Source organism: Lissotriton vulgaris, chromosome 7 (assembly GCF_964263255.1).
Source record: "Lissotriton vulgaris chromosome 7, aLisVul1.2, whole genome shotgun sequence".
NCBI classification, from domain to species: Eukaryota; Metazoa; Chordata; class Amphibia; order Caudata; family Salamandridae; genus Lissotriton; species Lissotriton vulgaris.
Genome location: NC_141695.1, coordinates 117,222,028 through 117,243,227, shown reverse-complemented (window position 1 = coordinate 117,243,227; position 21,200 = coordinate 117,222,028).

The following is a 21,200-nucleotide window of genomic DNA, read 5'->3' as shown; positions in this document are numbered from 1 at the left end:
AATGGACTCCGTAGGCTGGAGGGGTTTCCTGCTCATGCAGGGGGACCTGGCCTTGTGGCGTGGTTCCCCCCTGTTCCTCAGTGTCCCGCTAGCCCCGCTCTGCACCCCAAAACCCCTGGTCGTCCCGTTCCCTGTCCGCCCCCCTCCCTGCACGACCCTACCAACGGACGACCATGCCTGCATGCTCACCCGGTACCGGGCACCCTGAACCTGCATCCCCCCACAGGGCCACCGGCCGCCATTACCCTTCCCGAGGTCCTGACCCCATAGCATTGCCCGACCACGGTCCCAGCGATACTTAGGCTGCAGACACGCCATGCCCGGCTGGGGGGTAGAGGACTTCCTGAGTGAGATAGGACCAAGGAGTTTCGATTGCACCTCCGGCCTCCCTGGGGGACTGGTTTCGCTCACACCACTGGCCTTACCCCGTGGGCTGGTTTCGATCGCACCTCTGGCCTCCCCAAGAGCTGGCTCCAGACCCTGCTGGGCGTGTGGTAATCCCCGACGCATGTTCAAGAGGATCAAAGGGCCAGCCGACGGAACTCCCCGACGACCAGCCCCGGGGCATGAGATCTACGCCTGCGAGGGTCCGGACATCAAAGGGCCACGGCGCTATATCAAGGGTCGCCCAAGAACTAGCGGGCAGTTGTATCCTGGACAAGAGAGCCCTGCTGATCTAATTGCGGCTGAACCCCTTGAGGAGAAGACTGAACTTTAGAACTCATTGAGCCCTGCTGACGCTGTTGTGGCTCATTCTCGTGAAGACGGAACTGGAACCTCGGAGCCCTGCTGACCTCGTCGTGGCTCATCTTTGAAACTCGAAGGACATTCGCTGAACACCCTGAGCCCTGCTGACATGGTTGCGGCTCCTCAAGAACTGACAGACACTCTGATCACTCCGGATCGAGCCCTGCTGACCTCGTCGCGGCTCGTGGAGAACCTTGGTCCGGCCGGACCATCGACGCTACCAACACGACCTTAAGTGAGAGGAGTGAGTACAGCAGCTGGTACGACCCCCATCGCCCATATCCCCCGGCTCGAGGACTGAGAGCTGTGCGCAGGGTACGCTTCGTACTGGCCTGATACCTGAGACTGTCCCGCTTCCTTGCTCCCCATAACCGAGACTTTACGATCCCTCGATCGCTTGTAAATACATATTCATTTTGCCTAAAATTCTACTGTTGATAAAGAACTTGTTTACTGAAATCATCGGTGTGGTGTCCGTTCATAAGTGTGGTGTGAGCTCAGTGTGTACGATCTTAGACCCGGCGTCCTCCCCGGCGAGGACCTCACGTTACGATTCAGCAGTACTCCTGGGAGAGGTGGATCCCGAGAAGGTCGGGAGAATACATTCTGATCCCCCTGGGATCACCCCTTCTAACAGGCATCCTCTCACTTAGAACCAAGCACCCTGCCTTCACGATTGTAAAGGCCTGCTATAGGGGTAACTTATAGGTTTTAAGTGCAGTAAACCTATATCTATCACCAGCTTACACAGGCTGCAATGGGGAGGCCTGTATTTTCATTTTGAATGGTCTCTCATGAGAGGCATAATACATGTTTCAGCCCATGGGAGACCTCTGGGGTACCTATGCCCTGGGTACCTTAGTACCATTGTTGTGTGGCGTTTTAGGTTCCGACTGAATTTCCCCAATTCATTCCCTTATATAGGTACAATTCACTTTGCCCTTATATAGGCATAGAAATCAAGCCCTTCTTAAGGCATGGCCCATGCTACCCAAATACAGGCATGGCTACTTCATCCGTTCACCAAACGTCACAACAATTTCTTGGAAAGCCAGCTTAAGCCATCAGGGACTTCCCCTTGCTTAAATATTGATTTCTCGAAGAACTCAGATAGTTTTACAATGAACAACTATTCCTCAGGGGTTCATTCATGACGTTCATATGCCCGACTTTACGTCAAACATGGCATTCCTAAACACCTACAAGGTATAAATATACCTTCACTTGCTATGGCAAAGCACGGTGGTTCGGAGTATATCGACAGCCTACTTGCCCGACGCAGCTCACTACAGCAAGTGCCGAAGGAAGCCGACTCTCCATTTGACGCACTGATCAGGAAGCTGCCCTTCTCTGCAGAGAATCCAGCTCCAGTGTTTCTGACTCCCCTTGTGGGGTGTTGGGAAATCGAGTCCCGAGAAAGAGATACCAGACCTCCTTCATTCTAAGGTATAGAGCTGATTAGAACCTAGAGAAACCTTTGGTAGATTCTTGGCAAAGAACTAAAACATATGCTAAATAATACTTACTTCTTCCCTCGTACTAGACCCTAGGTTAGGTGAACTGGGGTAGGCGTTTTTTAAAAGCACCAGTTGAGTATTTTAGTCTATGTTATTTATGTATGTATTTTATGACTTAGAAACCATACCATGCTATTACAGTATTATTTCATAATACTATTCTCGCTGTATGCATTATACTTTGCATTCTGTCTAACGATTGTAGCAGTTCATATTTCTTGCATGAGAAAGAAGACAGTTCAATAAACCTTTTATTGAAAACGCCCGTCTCACTATTTCTTTGAGTGAAATACTTATCTATTGTTTCCGCGACTCTGAGAGATATATTCGTATTCTTGGGAAACAAAGTTGTCATGTTTATGCGGTTGTCAGAAACTACTCCCTTCTTTTGTATTCGAGAACGTTTCTACTGACCTCTGAGCTAGCTGGCACTCACTATTAAGTTTAGTATATTCGATAGAGATCTATTGACATAAGCCCTATGTCAAATCTATAGGATCTATTATTCCAATGCACAGAGCCTATTGGGAATATAGTAACTACACTACACCATATACTAGGGACTTATAAGGCTACCCCAGTATCTGATCTGAGATGTACCTAAGTACTGAACACAACAATTTAGGGAGAAAGCCGATAGAATGGGGTCCTGATTAGCAGGATTCCATTCAGACTATTAAAAATACAGCTTAGCAGCAGGCAAAAAGTGGGGGTAACCATAGAAGTAGATCCTCCTTTCCTACAGGTCATATCGCAGGTGTGTACACTGCCTTTTACTACATTTTTTTTACTTACTTTCACATATATGGAATATTAGCACCACCCTTTTGCCTACAGTGAGCAATACAACCAAGGTAGATGGTTTGTCTTTTCAATGTTTGTTTGCTTGGCATAAGATTGCTTCTTTACCATTCGGAAATGCCTGATTGCAGAAAAGCAGGGACAGCAATTGAGCTATTCTCAAAATGGCTAATAAAAGGCAGCGCCTATTTAACACTGATGACGCACGTGCCTCTTGATGGCAAATCATTAGGCAGGTAAATGGAGCAGAAATTTGAGTGAATGGTAAGCAGACAGATGACAGTTGTTCATTTTTCACTTCAATAGTTTCAAGATATGTTGCACCACTTGGACAACTGTCTCAACAGAAGGTGTGAGTAGCCCTGATAGTCACTCAGTGCAGATGTACACCTGCTGATCTCATTCACTCACACATGAATAAACTCTGCTAAAACTTCTCTATTTTATAACAAAAAAGAAGCACTCTGGCTCTTTTCTGTAAAATCCCTGAAGATCTGGAATGGTATCTCAATCACAAATGTCTCTCTTTCCCAGTCTTCAAGATATCACTATAAACGATACTCATTGAAAACCAGCTCATCACGTGAAGACATTGAATGCATCGCCTGCTGACGTGCCAAACACCCCTTCCTTTCTCTAGATTTTTATAAACCTAAACACATGTGACATTGATTTTGTTTACTCTCTGCATTAATATTGTCTTGTATGTCCCTTGTTTGTTTTCCTTTTATCAGTAGTCCTTTGTCTATGTTCAAATTAGGCATGTATGTATCTGGCCGCACTTAATGCTATTGTTGCAAATGGGGTTTCTGGTTGGCTAGGGCAGAGGTTCCCAAACTTTTTTGACCCACGGCTCCCTTGACCTATTGGCTGTTGGCCGCGGCTCCCTATTATGTTACTTTTTTATTCGGGTGGGGGGGATGTAAGCCCAGCCTCAGCTCAGTACCTTAGGTTCTCTTGGAGTGGATATTTACCCTAGAATAGGCCAAATGCAGTTCCATTTTTTGAAGCAGCCAAGGGAGGAGATTTTCCAGATGTTTCTGAGTAAGAAATTGTAGGAGAGCAGACCTTTTTCCTTTTGAATTGAGTTCCATCCAGGGTGGGTTCGGCCAGGGAGGGTACATTTGCTCCTTCTATAGTGATATACCACGAGGAAAGCGTGTGAATTCATTTGAAGACATGGCAAACTATTTTGATGAATTTACGATCTCTGGCTGAACCAATGTAGGGCCCCTTGCCCTCCTTAACATGGTCTCTTCCTCCTGAGAGCAAACGGCCATCAGCATTTTGAGGTCTTTAGAGATTATGGGCTAGTAATGCAAGAAGCCGAGCAAAGACTGAATTACAGTAGTAGTAGATGAATGCTCTAGAAGCGGTTAGCAACGATGCTGGCTTCAAGCAGGAGTTTAAAATACTGACACAAAGAAGTGAGTTATGTGCACCTGGCAGTTATTAGCCTTCCTTTAACATTGATTAGAGAAAAACAAAAGGACAAGCCCCATCTAGAAACTTCTTCACCTTGAACAACATAAACTGCAGTCCCACCTTCGCCCTACCATCCACTGAGCAGCAGTGTTCCAGAAGAACTTATCAGCACCACTTTACTAAAAGGGATTTCATTCAATTTCTACAAGGGTGCCCTGTCTCCATTCTCCTTCACTTCAATGTCTGTGTCTCTGCATTCCAGCCACAGGAAGGCAATCAATCCATCCCACTGTCCGGAAAAGCGTTATCAACCCTCCATCTTGTTCTGTATTGAACAAGATGCCCTCCAACATAGATCTCAAAGGTCCTAGTACAACATTCTCACCATACAAACATGTACCAATTAGTTGCTGCATATACACCCACTGTATGCAAGCATGTGATATCAGAACAAGAATCAATAGTTCAGATAAAAGCAGAAATTTGAATGAGGTGTTGGTAGACTACATGCCCTCTCCCTGGCACAAATAAAAATGTCTGGTCACTCAACTGATTTGCAAGAGCCAGGGACGCTGCCACCACCTCTCTGTGTAACGTACCCAGAACATGGAAAGGTGTTCTACGCCTGCTATGAGGGCAATCATTGTGCAGCCCTCAAAGTCACAACATAGGTTCTGCACCATGCATTACCATAAACACGTTAGGCACACCCTAGGTTAGTATAATGCCAGAGCTAAACAAAATCTTAATATTCGTTTCACATGCAGCGGCACACAGAGTAGGCCAAGGTTACACACATGTTTTCTATTTGGGTAACATCCCATTCAAACATTCCCCATGCTAATAATTTCAAGCAGCTGAACACCAAGTTGAGAGGTGTTGGAGGTCTCTGTGTTTAGAGAAGGACAGTGCCAAAATGTGTCACTGAAAATGTGTTATAGGGCACAAGGCACTGAAATCTAAGACTACACTCAAATATCATAGAGAATAATTAAAATTAGAAGAGATGCAAGGGGAAAGGTAAGGTTGAAATTTGTGGCTACATAAGACCGTGCTAAGTATGAAGGCCAGTGCTGGGTACAGCTGAAAGTGTTGTGAAAGGAAAGAGACCAGTAAGGTAAGGGTGGTGTGTGGGACAAGGCTTGGTACAAAGGAGCCCTGGGGTAGGAGTTTTAATTTATTAATGTCATTTTCTCTGCCTCAAACATGGCCAAAATATTAAAAGTGCTTTACACAAGTAATTGAAAAGTTAGAAGATAAAATAAGTAAATCACTTTTCTTAACCCCAGAAAGATGTGTATATAACTTAATTGGGGACATAAAGTAAGAATTGGGTTACATACAAGAAATAATGTATATTAACCCCTTACACGCGGGGCTAATTCCCCCGCGGTGCGGGGGGGAAGGGGCCGCACGCGGCGCCGCAGTGCTCATGACGAGCCCGGCTCATCATGAGCATGAAAGGGGTTAACAGAAGAACCTGGAGGAAAAGATCTCGAATTAAAAGCATTTTATGAGAAAAGGAATTAAACCCTCTTACCCTGTCCAGATGTGCGTGAAAGGGGTGAACACGGGTCAGAGCGTTTCTCCCTCATAGCACAGGTCGGGTGCAATCACAAGTCGAGGGTGGCTCTGGGGTCATCAGACATAGAGTTGTGGTTGGTGCAGGGTTATTCATCTGTAGAAGGGTTCCTCTTGGATGTTCACACCTGAGGGTTGTCTTTCTCTCACGTCCTCACAAACAGACAAATTCCAGGCATTGGAACGCTTACACTTCTGGGGTGCCTACCGGGTTTTCCTCACATGTCTAGGGTGCTCTCAACTAGTCGGTAGCTCGCTGGCTCAAGGGGGTTCACACTTCAGGGGTGCCTCTTCTGTGCTCGGTCCCGCGTTGCAGCCTTCTTTGCTCTTGCACATGCCCATCTCACAGCCTACTGAGGCACTTAGGGGCATGAGCAGTTCTCTGCAGCCAATCCTAAGTCCTGCAAAGAGCTAAGGCTGATGAACTTCTGCCAATCAGCACCGGGACAGTCCCAATCCGAGCCGGTTCTCGCCGCAGCGCTTAAAGAAAGCTGTGGTCCCGTCTGAGTGTGAGTGAATTCAACCAATGGGAGAAGGGAGCAGAGTTCCACACATATGTTGCACTGGTTCTTGGGGATGCAGAGAGTTAATTTACACACTTTGCACATTAAATCTTCTTCAGAGCATACTACCTTTTCCACGTTCCCAAGACAAGTTCTAATGGCGCACCGGGGTGCTGCGGTGCACAGTTTTGGAACCCCTGGGCTAGGGTATGCACCTAACCTTGGCAGAACCCGCCACTCTAGTCAGGGCAAGGAAGTTACTCACCCAAGATTACCCCTGCTCACACCCTTGGTAGCTTGGCACACGCAGTCAGTCTTATCCGAGAGGCAATGTGTAAAGCATTTGCGCAACATACCCACACCAGTAAAACAATGAATACACCACAAAAGGCACTCCACACAATATTATATAAAAATAAGTTTCTGTATAGCATATAAACATAGACCAAAACCACATAAACCAATTATCAATTTGCCAACTAGGCAACTGTCAAAACATCACAGGTAGTCCAATAAGATAAATACTTTTATGATGCACATGCCATAGAAACACAATCACTGAACATATGAAGAACCTGAAATAATACTCGTTATCCTGACAATGCAAGGCAAAAACGACATATATCATAACATTAGTTCATGAAATGCATCAGTAATGAATAAAATACATAAATTACTGAATATTATGATCAACCCATGCGGTGCAGCACAACTGCACTCCTACTAACAGTTATGGGGTAATCGAAGCACCAAACATAGGCATAGTAGCACCTATATTACCTTTAATATGGTAATTTATGAAATCTACAGGATCTGGACCTACGTCGATGGTTTTTGCCCCGTCTTGCTATCATATTAGCAAACAGGTGTACCCCAAGGTATGTGCCAACACGAGGAGGGGGGAATACATAGCTTAAGTCGCTACTAGACCTTTCATAGGGTCCCCCATGGGCGAAAGGATCAAAGGCAGCTGTTTGCTAATGCGCGATGCGTTTGTCAGCCACTCAAGAACTCAGCCTCTTTGGAAGGATGGGCTTTGTTTATCATCCCCAATAGTACATTTATGAGGGGGGTCAATTCAGAACGTGCACTACCGCTGACACTAGAGCTTGTGAGTCCAAGGGAACTCTTCCCCTTGTGGTGTCGGAATTTCAGCCCGGGGGGTCATGGTAATTCAGACAGACCCAAGTGCTCAATCCATGCTGCTCGTTAGAGGTGCTCAAATACGCCGGCCCCCATCATAAATTGCTCCACACGGGCTAACGAAGACAGGTAAGGTGAAAGCCAGGAACAGTCCCACAGTGCTCCCCACACTCTAAATGTAAAACACCAGGAGCAGTGCCAAGGAATCGCTCTGAACCCCTCACCAGAACAGGTGAGCCCAGCAGGCCACAAAACAAAGCAGTTTAAGTCCAATGGTGGTTCCTCCTGGCAGTCCTTTGTCAACGTGTAGCACATAAAGCCAGCAGTGTCTGGCTACGAGTCCCATGCAATATCTACAATCATGGGGTCAAGCCCCTGTACTTATACTCAAAATGTGTTTGATGTGGAGATAACTTCAAAAGAACGTTGGATTGTCACAACACCCCCATTCAACCCCAGCCCTGACTCCAGACATCAGTAGAGGATAAAAAAGCTCTTTGTGTGAGGGCAGCACACAGCCTATAAAAATGTAAGTGTGCCCCACCCCCCTCTCTCCCAGTCCAGGAACACCATTCAGTGTGCAGCTGAATGCAGATGCAACCCTATTACACCCAACCATTACTGTGTGTTGGCTGTCTGGGAAGTATGCACAACGTGTAACTGTTAATCTGCCCTAGCCGTGGATTGGAGTCAGGCTGCAAAGCACATAGATTCAAAGTCACAGAGAAATGCTCACTTTCTAAAAGTGGAATTTTTACAATAGTAATGGAAAATTCACCTACACCAGTAAGCAGGATTTACCAGCACTATTCCAAACCTACCAAACATGACAATGCTACTCCTTTCAAATCAGAAATTACCACTGAAAAACATATCAGGGAATTCCCAAGGTTAACCTATGAGAGGAGCAGCATTCACAGAAGTGAAAAACTAAATAGGATGCTTGTTACTACCAGGACATGCCACATTATATAGGTACATGCCCTGCCATTTACCTACACGGTACCCTGATCATAGTGCTACTTGGGGCCTATCTTAGGGGTGACCTATATGTAGTAAAATGGGAATTCCAGGATTGACAAGTAACTTTAAATGCCAAGTCACTGTGGCAGTAAACTGCCCACAGAGGCCCTGCAGTGCCAGGCCTGAGACAGGTTTCAAAGACCACTTCTGTAGGTGGTACAAGCAGCTCTGCTAGCCCACTGGTAGCATTTAATTCACAGGCCCTGGATATATATTGGAAGGCACAGTACAAGGGGCTTACAGGTAAATTAAATATGCCAAACAGGTGTAGACCAATTGTGCCATGTTCAAAGGAGAGAGCACATGCACTTTAGCTCTGATTAGCAGTGGCAAAGTGCCAGAGTCCTAAAGCCAACAAAAAAGGTCAGAAAAATACAGGAAAAAGGCAGAAAGTTTGGGGATATCCCTACAAAAAGGGCCAGTGTAGGAGAGTAGGGTCTGCTTCCTATGGTCACCCCCACGTTTTGCTGTGATTCTCTGGTTTTTCGACTTTAGTGTGGCTGTGGGCCTGCTGATCAGACCCACATACCAGCTGTTCTCTCTCTAATTTGATACCATGTACTTTAGGTACATACCACATTGGTTACTGGGTCACCCTTGTGAGCCCCTGTATAGTGTACCCTAGGTACCCAGGGCATAGGTGCACCCTAGGCCTACCAGGGTCTGCAGCATGTATTATGCCACCCCTGGTTTGCCTTCCAAACTGGTAAGGTAGTGTAATCACCCCTTACTTAGATATAGTATACCTATATCTACCATTATATATAGACACATATACACCTATAAGCCACTCCTATGGCAGGCCTCGACAATCCTGAAGGCAGAGTGCTTGGTTTTATGTGAGAGGGTGCCCTAGCATGAGCTGAGCCCCTCTACAGCTTTCAGAACCATCTCCTTATAGCTGTTCTATGATATAGCCATACCATATACTCTTAAGTGCATTATAATCCTCGGGGTTAATGCTAACTTTGGTTTGGCTTTATCAAAACATGTCGTGTAAGGTGTCAAACACTTTGGAATACTACCCCCCACCAATTCTGGTGGCGGGGTAGCATTCCACCCTTCTAGAGGGAAAAGACATGTACGTTTCTGCTTTACCTGGTTAAAGTTAAACAGAGCCTCAGCATCACAAAATGGATGCTGCTGCGACAGACACGAGTCTGACCTCCTGCTGCTGGGGAAACTCCAGCAAGGGCGGCCTGGACAATAGGTTTCCTGTACAGGGAGGTGCCAGCAACTCCCCAGAAAGGGGTTTTGTGTATTGGGGCAGGGAGGGCTGCATTCAATGAATACATCTAGACACTGCCTGGGGCACACAAGGTGCTCCATGCACAGCCCGGTTCAAACCAGTTGCTGGGGCACTCCAGCCCCAGCTCTGGCACGAAACTGGACAAAGGGAAAGGGGTGTAACCACCCCCTTCTCAGGTCCACCCATAGGAGGGACCTAGTCAGGTAATCCAGCCCCCATCCTTAGTATAAGTATAGGAGCTGTGTCCCCAGGACTTTAGTTTATCATGGAACGAAACTTTGATACAGAACTCTTGGACCTTCGACATTCTATTCTGACTAGAAGGCGGAAGACATCTCCCTTGTGGTCAAGGAGTGACCAACCTGTGCAAACAGACACCAACAGCAACTTCGCCAGTCTGCAGTTTCAAGGATCCTGTCGGAACCCGAAGGCTCTGCGACTCAAGAACTGGACTTCCAGACTTCTCTGACTCCGACCCACATCCACAGCAAAGATGAGACGACACAAGAGACGTGGGACCGGACATCTTGGACATCCTGCATTTTGCTACCTGCACTCCTTTCCTGAAGCCTCAGTAAGTTGTGCATTGGGGTGCAAGAAGCCCCAGCCCGTGCATCAATTGAATTGAAACTCAGGTCCCCACACTAACATTTGTGCTTGACGCGTATTCCCTGTTCCTTGCCCGTTGGCTAGTGAGCCCCCCGAAGACGCCATCTTGAATCCAACTTGCGGTCCCGGTTTCTCCAAGCTTGCTCCAGCTTTCCCAAAAAGGAGAAGCACCACAGACCTTGCTGGTCTGCAACAGAGCCAATCTCAACATCCTGTGTGGGTTGCGGTTGCCAAAGCTTGTTGGGTCCATTCCGGATACCGACACTGCAGTCATCTAGATCCATTGTGGCACAGCTGGAATCCAGCTCCTGGTCATTGTTGATGCCTCCTGGACCTCGTGGCTGAAGAGACAAACTCACCTTCTTCACCTTAAAGCACCCAACATCGCCTGGTTCCTTCCTGGTTCCTTCCTGGTCTCTGGCTAGTGACCCAGACTCTGTCCCCTCTGCTTTCAGGTTCTTCACATCTCCGATCCACCCTTGGATCCACCTGGACACTTTTCCTCTGGTCGCCTGCAGCACTTCTTTGCAGCTCTCCATAGAAAACGACAACGAAACCCGACATCAAAAGACACCTATGCACCCGGCTTCCGCACAAGGATATTGGCCCTCCTAGCGTCTAAGTCTAAAAGGGTTCTGTCCTAGTCCATCCGGAAGTGTCCTTAAACTGTAACTTTGTAACTTTTACGAACTCCATAGAAAGTCAATGGGAACCCGCGCCTGTGTTTAGACACTGCACTCGGGTCCAGTGGGTCTCCTACTTCCTAACCTTTGGTTGACGAGTGTAGCCCCAGCGATTCTACAGGCCCTAGGCCTGCTTTCTAACTCTCACGTGGTTCTTATACCACTTTCTTAGTATATATGGTTTGAGAGGCCCCTAGGGCATAACGTATACTGTGCAACTTATCATATATTAACTGTGTGACTTATATTGTATTTTTACCTCAGACCTCATAAAGAGTGCAGAGGGGTTGTGTTTAGATTAAATACATATATATTTGATATATACCTTGTGTGGTGTCCTTTCATTTGGTGTTCAAGGGATTATATATGGTCAAACAACTTGCTTAACTCGCCTACTGAAGTCTTAGCCTGAAGACTGCTGGTTCAAACTACCACTAGGATAGCTTTCTATAAGGTTGCCTTTACAACCACCATCAATAAGGGTCGATTAGACTGGTACAAGGTGCCACTAGAACTAGTGACATCTTATGCCAGGCTAACTTCTCACAGCCAGGCTAAAAAATCAGCCTCTCTCACCAGACTATTTGTTTGTCTGTCCTTTAAATTACTTTTGGATTTCTTAGATGGCTACTGCTTTTTCCTAATTCAGGGGCATATTATCAAGAACGGCGTTAAAATGATCACAGGTTTAGCGGCAGAAAACTGCAGCTAATGCAGTGATAATGGGTTTGATAATATTCCCTGGAGAATTCCAATAGAAGCCCATATTCACACCAGAACATGGACTTCTATTGGAATTCTCAAGGGCATATTATCAAACCCATTATTGCTGCTTTAGTGGCAGTTTTCTGCCACTAAACCTGCGATAATTTTTAATACCGTTCTTGATAATATACCCCCATATGATTAGTGGTAGATATACCCAGAAACACTTTAAGGCAGGACCCCAAATTCCAAGTGGGGCCATGGAAAGCCAACGAGACAGTCAAAATTCCTGCCATAAGAAAATGGCTCATTAAAAACAGCAACGTTTTCTGATTTTACGGTTGATCATGCTTAATAAAAATTTAATAAGTGTTTGTGTCAGAGCAAAGTGACTCACAATGACACAAAACAGCACAAACTCTCGCAAAGGTATGAACTTTACCCTGCAATAAGTATTTTATGCTCGAAAGGTGCCTTTTAAGCATCACAGATAGCGCTTTGCATTGCTTTGCATCACAGGGGTATTACTTGGGTGTGAGTGTGACTTTGGCAGATTAGTGGCAGCGCCCATCGTTTTTTACCCAAAGCTCGGTCTTTAAACTAGCCACTCTGGACCTTGAACAACAACACCTCTTTGAAGAGGTGCTAACAGGAATGCAAGCTTTCATTTCTCCAAACATTCCACACATTCCATTTGTACTGCACGTACAACACACATAACATGTTTAAGATTTGTCAAAACATACAATTTTTTTCTGGCATGGCATGCTCTATTACAAATCCCTTGCTAGAAAGCATGTACACACCTCTGAACCATGGTGCAAAGATTGTGCATGGTGCAAGCAGCTGGTTTCAGAGCCAGGCTAAGGGTAGGGAGCAGCAGCAGACATTTTTAATAAATACAGCACTTTTCTATCTCCGGGTTACATAATGCAGGGCAGCAACTATGGTTAAAGCGCTGCTAAAAATGATTTAATCTGCCTTACCTCTTGCACTTGTAGAATGGCCTGAGGCCTGCTTTATGCGCATGTTATGTTAGCATGGCTTTTTAGAAGTTTAAACGCCATTATAACTTTTGCTGCTTTTGCACATGACACTGCATAGCTGTTTTTGTAAGTTAGCCTTCACGAAGGTCTACACATGAGAAAAGTTTTTTTCGACATCTCTAGACTTACATCGTGCCACTAGTCTGCACAGTGAGTTCTGAAGCCGTCAAGGTTATCAAAACATGTTAGCTGTTTTTCTACATGTTCGGGTAACGCTTTCTAGAAACAAGCTTTTGGCTGCTGTGAGCCAAGTAAGATTCTGGTATCCTTATTATCATACACTAATCCATGATTTAAAAAACTTGGAAGATTTGCATTTCCAGGGATGCAGAGAGCCTATGCTGATCCAGATGTAATTTACTCTTACTGAGCGGAAAGGTAATGGGGTCCTAAGAGACCTTCTATAGTTTATAACACATAGGGCCATATTATCAAGAAAGGGCGTTACATTATTGCCGCTTTTATCGGCAGGAAACTGCCGCTAAAGCGGCGATAATGGGCTTGATAATATGCCCTTGTGATGGTGTTGACTGTCAGAGGGGAAAAGATCTATTTTCACACACTGACAGAAAGAAATCCATACTGATGATCCAAATGAACAATGTATTTGTTGCCTTTACCCAGTGCACAAGGCTTCTATCCTTGGAATTTGTCAAAACCTTTCCTTCTGTGACTTTGAAGGAAGGGAGAAGCACTGCATGTCTCAGGTGAGAAGAATACAAATACTTTCCCTCTAAGGGGGAGGCCGCCTCCTCTGATGATGAGTCAGTAGAAAGGGGTCCACCAAGCACTTCAATGAAGGTAGCACATACAAAGCAAACATAGATTGTCCAGCCTTAAGTCGTTAACTAAAATGCCTGCGGACACCTCCTGACAGACACAAGTGAGTTTCCTATGAAAACCACTCCAGGAAGGACAAGCAATAACCCGCACAAACAACAGTGTGAAAATCCAATCCTATGATATGCTAGCACAATTGCCATCCACTCTGCGACTTCATCAGCGACGAAGAAAAAGACCATTGTCGTCGACGGAATTTTCACTGTCAACTGTGGGATAAGCCTCATCAATGAATGCAAAGACATCATGGTTAACAAATACAGGACCACAGGACACCACCAACGGTCACTTCAATGATGTTCAACCTTTCTCTATCGATAACAACACTGATGTGATGGGCTTTCTCACAGCTACCTTTCCACCAATCAGGTGATCTCAAGCTTGTCTTCTCAGATTCAGAAATCTGAACAAGAGGCAGGTATCTCTGACCAAAATGCCTCTAGGACTGCCTAAAGTCCTACGCAACTGGATGTGTGTCACATCCCTGAGTTTGAGGAAGCCCTAGATGAAAACGAAATTTACCAGCAGGACGAGTATCAGCCTCAGACCTTCTTAGCTGACAATCCTCCTCGGTCTTATCCTTCTCCTCATTATGGAAATCCCTATGGTCGCACACTGCTCCTCCTACCAGTGGGTTCTCAGGTCTTGATACCTCTCACAGCACGCAGATGCGTAACCATGAGCTCGTCAGCTCGACCGGCTCAAGGGAGCCTTAATAAACAGAAATACATATGGTCGCACACTGCTCCTCCTACCAGCGGGTTTACCCCTGAGCATTATGGTTAATGCAGTTTGTTCCAGCGTGTGCCCTTCTCAGAAAATGTTGAGTATATCCACTGTTGTGCTGGCCATCCCTGGACACGTGTTTCTAGGTCGTTACCTTTCATCAGCAGGGAATAGGCATATGTATGGGGCTGCTGCGTACTCTGCCAAAAATGTTCTCAGGTCTTGATACCTCTTGCGGCGCGCAGGTGCGTAACCATGAGCTCATAAGCTCGAACGGCTCAAGGGAGCCTTAATAAACAGAAATCCATATGGTCGCACACTGCTCCTCCTACCAGCGGGTTTACCCCTGAGCATTATGGTTAATGTAGGTTGTTCCAGCGTGTGCACTTTTCGGAAAATGTTGAGTATATCCACCGTTGTGCTGGCCATCCATGGACATGTGTTTCTAGGTCGTTACCTTTCATCAGCAGGGAATAGGAGTATGTATGGGGCTGCTGCGTAGGCTGGCAAACATGTTCTCAGGTCTTGATACCTCTCGCGGCGCGCAGGTGCGTAGCCATGAGCTTGTCAGCTCGACCGGCTAAAGGGAGCCTTAATAAACAGAACTCCATATGGTCGCACACTGCTCCTCCTACCAGCGCGTTTACCCCTGATCATTATGGTTAATGCAGTTTGTTCCAGCGTGTGCGCTTCTCGGAAAATGTTGAGTATATCCACCATTGTGCTGGCCATCCCTGGACACGTGTTTCTAGGTTGTTACATTTCATCAGCAGGGAATAGGCGTATGTATGGGGCTGCTGCGTAGGCTACCAAAAATGTTCTCAGGTCATGATACCTCTCGCGGTACGCAGGTGCGTAACCATGAGCTCGTCAGCTCGACCAGCTCAAGGGAGCCTTAATAAACGGAAATCCATATGGTCGCACACTGCTCCTCCTACCAGCAGGTTTACCCCTGAGCATTATGGTTAATGCAGTTTGTTCCAGCGTGTGCGCTTCTCGGACAATGTTGAGTATATCCACCGTTGTGCTGGCCATCCCGGGACACATGTTTCTAGGTCGTTACCTTTCATCAGCAGGGCATAGGCATATGTATGGGGCTGCTGCGTAGGCTGCCAAAAATGTTCTCAGGTCTTGATACCTCTCGCGGCGCGCAGGCACGTAACCATGAGCTCGTTAGCTCGACCGGCTCAAGCGATCCTTAATAAACAGAAATCCATATGGTCGCACACTGCTCCTCCTACCAGCGGGTTTACTCATTATGGTAGAGAGCTAGAGGTCTTGCAGGTGCCTGATTACACTTTTGTCGACTGTGCATGAAATGCTGACCACCCTTCAAAGATTACTTCTTCAGCATGGTGCAGAGAACCTATGACCACCCTGCCCTTGACCCTTGCCTTACCTTCTCTACTTCTGCCTCCATCCCACCATCACAACCTATGCCTCCCACACCTCCAGATGAACCTGTACACACCTCCAGGAGTTTTCAGCCAAATGTTAGTTCCACCAGTTCCTAAGGACATGGCGGACAAAGACTCATCAGCATCTGTGTTTTTAAATTTATAAGAGGAAGAAGCAATATGAGAGATAATAAGGAATGTAATGACTACATCATACCCAAGGAAAGTGATAAATTATCCACCCAACCAGATTCACCCCCGACAACAAGAGAGCCACCCAGAAGTTCCCACGTCATCAACACCTCCTTCAACACCGCCACCTTCCCGGAGAGCTGGAAGCATGCCGAGCTCAACGCCCTACTGAAGAAACCAACAGCTGACCCCACCGACCTCAAGAACTTCCGGCCCATCTTGCTCCTCCCTTTTCCCGCCAAACTGATTGAGAAGACCGTCAACAGACAGCTTGCAGCCTTCCTCGAGACGAACGGATCCCTCGACCCCTTGCAGTCCGGTTTCCGAGCCAACCACAGCACTGAGACCGCCCTCATCGCAGCCACCGATGACATCAGAACCCTGCTCGACAACGGAGAAACAGCGGCCCTAGTCCTCCTGGACCTCTCTGCAGCGTTCGACACTGTCTGCCACCGCACCCTAGTTCAACGCCTCGGCAACATCGGTATCCAAGAGAAGGCACTGGAGTGGATCATCTCATTCCTCACCGGAAGAACACAGAGAGTCCGCCTCCCCCCGTTTCGATCCGAGGCCACCGAAGTCATCTGCGGCGTACCGCAAGGATCATCACTCAGCCCCACCCTCTTCAACGTCTACATGAGACCTCTTGCAGCCATCGCACACCAGCACAACCTCAAAATCATCTCCTACGCCGACGACACCCAACTGATCCTCTCCCTCACCAGAGACCCCGCCACCGCCAGAACGAACCTACACGAAGGGATGAAAGACGTCACCGAGTGGATGAAGAACAGCTGCCTGAAACTGAACTCAGACAAGATGGAAGTCCTCGTCCTGGGACCATCGCCCTCCGCCTGGGACGACTCCTGGTGGCCCCCCGCCCTGGGCACCACTCCCAAGCCAACAGACCATGCACGCAACCTGGGCTTCATCCTGGACTCCTCCCTCTCGATGACCAGACAAGTCAACGCCGTCTCCTCATCATGCTTCAACACCCTACGCATGCCTTGCAAGATCTTCTGATGGATCCCGACCGAAACCAGGAAGACGGTCACCCAGGCACTCGTCACCAGCCGACTGGACTACAGGAACACCCTCTACGCCGGAACCACAGCCAAGCTACAGAAAAGACTCCAACGCATCCAGAACGCCTCCGCCCGACTCATCCTGGACATCCCCCGACGCAGCCACATCTCCGGCCACCTGAAGGACCTGCACTGGCTCCCCGTCAGCAAGAGGATCAAGTTCAGGATCCTCACCCATGCACACAAGTCTCTCCACGACCTGGGCCCAAAGTACCTCAACGACCGCTTGACCTTCTACACGCCCACCCGCCAGCTACGTTCTACAAGCCTCGCCCTCGCCGCCGTACCACGCATCCGAAGAGCCACCGCCGGAGGTAGATCTTTCTCCTACCTGGCGGCCAAGACATGGAACTCCCTCCCCATCCATCTTCGGCTGACCCAGGACCATCTCACGTTCAGGAGACAACTCAAGACCTGGCTGTTCGAGCAATAGCAGACCCCCTCCCCCAAGCGCCTTGAGACCCTGCCGGGTGAGTAGTGCGCTATAAAAATGTTATGATTGATTGATTGATCGATTGAAGTTTAATTAACGAATGCCTTCAGTGGAGCAGCAATGCCTTCTCTATGACTTTAAAGAACAGCCACGAAAGACCGTTCAATCCTTACCCACATTGGACTTAGTCTGGTCAAGAGACCTAAACGTTATGATGATGACAGCCTTAGTTCCAGCGGTGGTACCTTGACTGTAGCAAATCTACAGGGCCCCAGATTCGGCCCCTGCTCGTCTTACAAGTCGTCCAAAACCAGACTTCGTCACATAGTTAATGGCCTAACACAGATCTAAGAACCATATCAAGCCATCATCAGCAACTCCGGACAGAGACAGCCGATGGATAGATCAATTGAGCCCAAGGGTTAGTACAATACGAGTGACATCTATTAAAGCTACAAATACATTAGCAATTTTTGCCGTTACCATCGCCAGATGTGGGATGACATCTTGCCACCACTTGAGTTCATCAAAGGCAATTGTCCAAGAGGGAGCGATAACATCTGCAGCCATCATTGAGGCATCAATGGACTTGTCGGATGTAGGTTCCTGTCGGCTGGCAGGTTCAGCCGCTTCGAGAAGGCGGTATGGCTGAGGTCCACAGCTGTTCATACAGAGGACCAACAAAGATCCTCATTATGCCATTTGACACATTCACTCTCTTTGGAAAACTTGTTGGTGAATTGCTCAAGGCTGCATCCCAATCCATACTTTTCCACCCACCATGCCACCTCAATTTGGACCCAGCCATATGCAAATCATCTCCAATCTGAACAGTCCAGCCTGAGCTGACAGGCCAGGTACTGTATGAACTGGAAAACAATCATCTTGATACCGGTTTCCCTCTTATTATAGGCTTATCAGCCTGGTATAGCTTGATTCCACTGACACTGTGAGTATGAGACACATGTCTGGGCATACCCGTCGGATTTAGGGTGGCAACCGCAACAATAATAAAGAGATGAATGGAATGCCTGAATTAATCTCAGCCACTGGGAGCAGAATCTCTCATTACAAAGATTCCGCCCCGGGTGCGGAGACTACCCCACCTTTGCGGAGCTTCCACCGCAAGCGTGGAGACCCATTGTGAATAAGGCCCAAAATATCTCCCTTCACTCACATATAGCCTCGAAGCTTTCCCTGGCAAGTTCAGTCAATGGTTAAACCTAACCCAATCAGAATTGCATAAATAGATTTTTAGGCTCCTTAGCTCAGTGATAGAATCTCAACTTTGCTCGGAGTTTGGTCTAATAGAGTAGTCATTGGCACAGAAGACCATTTTACTGAAACCTTGATTTAAATATAGTAGGACAGAAGACAGCTCTATTCAATACTATCCCGGACAAGAAATTGCAGGGCATACTTACAAGCCCTTTTGCCAGCGGAGCTTCACTTTTTTTGATAATCCAGTGGTGCTGCGCCATTCCCCATTTTTAAAATGTGGCGCTAAGTCACTTAACATGGCTTAACGCCATCTTGTAAATATGCCCCTTTCCGCAGCAGTCCTCTACGGCAAAGGGGTGTGCAATTGGTGTTGCAGTGGGCGTTCCACTGCAACACCCATTGCTTTTTTACACTTCCCCAGATTTACAAGGCTGAGGCAGCGCCAAAAACTAAGGCCAGGCAATAACTGGTCTTAGAATGGCAATTCAAGGAGAAATTATTAATGTCTCCTCGTTTTTTGCTCCTCTGTCTGCTGCATTCTGCAGAAGACATAGAAAGAGCAAATCACAATTATTGATTATTTATGTGCAGGAAGGTGCCCCTTCCTGCACATAAACTATCACTTCTGCAGCGCAGGCACCCTTGCAACATGGCGACAGGGTGCATGCGCTGGTGCGAGGCAGCTTCTTTTGTTCCAGCACGAGGGGAAGCACAGGTGTGCGCCTTATATTTGTAAATACAGTGCATCCCTGTATGTTAAAAATGTCAGAGCTGGGGGTGCGTGGCTTGGCGCCCAGTGAACATGGCGGTGTCGATGTGAGGCTCCCGGAACGGCGTGGCAGCAACGCGCTTAAAGACTGCTAAGCTGGAAGTTTTTCCGAAGTTCCCAGCTTACGAGTAGCTGCTCACAAGGATGCTGTACTTTCTGGACATCTTACCGGTATTATAGACTGTATTTCCTTTAAAATGCACGCATCAGGGAGATCGCGTATGGAGCGCCGCCATTTTCTCTACTGAAGCGTGAAACGAGCGCTTTCCTCTCTCCACAAACAGCCCTCCCGTTCAGCTCTTAAGCTTGCAGCAAACCTTCTAAGGATCCACAAAGCTCATTTCCTCTTTCAGCTGATGTATGTGGTGGCACGGTGACCCTGTTTCATCAGACCTTGTTATAAACGCTGAGGTGATGTGGTCACAGCCGCCATCTTAAAAAGCAGCACTATTTCCATTGTGATAATTTCAAAGTGCATGTCAGCGATGCTCCTGCTTTATCTTCGCACTGCTACAAATGTTTTCCGAGGTGCATTTTCTATATTTGTTGCTTCTCTGCTTCTGTGATATATTGTAAACGATAAAATCATCTGTGTTAGCACAGGCTCACCGAGAACTTCCTCAAGTCATCGAACAGCTGTGACTAGGAGGTCCTTGCTTTTATAAAGCTTCTAGATATTTTTAGAGTGCATCCCTCTCACTTTCGAGCTATATGTGCACCTACTAAACTCTCTTTATTACCTATCTTACAAGTTGATGGAAAGAACAAAAGGCACCCTTTCTGCTACTCTGAAACCAAAACGTGGTTTTATCAAAAATTCAAGGGGTTTCTCAGAACTTTCTAAACTGAAGAATTTAGGTGTTCTTGAAATGGACCAGTGTAAGTCAGCTATGGATCCCGCACAGCCACCACCTGGGAAGTCAAATATGAAAGAACCCCCTCGCTGCCCAAGCCGCCCAACCAACCTCTCCTGTTTCAATGGATTATTATTACAGGAAATTAGGGCCCTCAGGCCCTTTGTGGAGGAGACAAATTCTAAATTACAAATCCTCTCAGATAACTGGTCGCAGTTAGATGCTAGACTCACAACTGTGGAACATACTGTCTCCTCACTGGATGATACAACCAAAAGCATAACTTTTTTGCATTCTCAAATATTGACACTACAAAAACAAGTTGAGGACCTTGAAAACCGAAACAGGAGAAATAACATGCGTATATATGGTTTGGCAGAAGTGGTTGAAGGTACAGACCCCATTGCTTTCTTCAAATCCTTTCTTCCCAAGATTTTTAATTTACCAGAAGATACCACATTAAATATACAGCGGGCTCACAAGTTGGGTTGTGGCGCTACCAACACTTCATCTTCGCAGAGGCCGAGAGGCGTCATCTTGTAGTTTCTTGAATACACAGACCTGTGAAAAGTCGTGGCAGCTGCTAAGGCCATTCCACGAATTTCTTTGTCTGGGGCCACACTATTTTTTGCACAAGAATACTCCAAAATT